Source organism: Eimeria tenella, genomic scaffold (assembly GCF_000499545.2).
Source record: "Eimeria tenella Houghton genomic scaffold, Eth_scaff2959, whole genome shotgun sequence".
NCBI classification, from domain to species: domain Eukaryota; phylum Apicomplexa; class Conoidasida; order Eucoccidiorida; family Eimeriidae; genus Eimeria; species Eimeria tenella.
In genome coordinates this window covers 350-560 of record NW_013542835.1, presented here as the reverse complement: position 1 = coordinate 560, position 211 = coordinate 350, and the positions used below count along the sequence as shown (strand labels likewise).

The window sequence follows — 211 nt, the reverse complement described above, 5'->3', positions numbered from 1 at the left end:
GGCCCCCCCGCAGCAGCAGCAGCAGCAGCAGCAACAGCAGCAGCAGCAGCAACACAAGACACAGGCTCGCTATCTCCTTTCCCCACAAAGTCCCAGTGGCTGTGGGGCAGTGCTGCTGCTCTTCTCTTCTTCAGCCGGCTTCGCTGCTGCCGCAGCGCGGCCAAACGTGCTGCTGCTGCTGCTGCAGGGTCTGCTGCTGCTGCTGCTGCGG

The 211-nt window shown here is 64.9% G+C and overlaps 1 protein-coding gene across 1 annotated transcript in view; it reads right to left on the bottom strand.

The window, feature by feature from the left end:
* The window catches only part of ETH_00038445 (PPR repeat-containing protein, putative), a gene marked incomplete at both ends in the record, with an annotated part of 2336 nt that overhangs the window by 1854 nt on the left and 271 nt on the right, over positions 1 to 211 (bottom strand). The window lies entirely within an intron of this gene.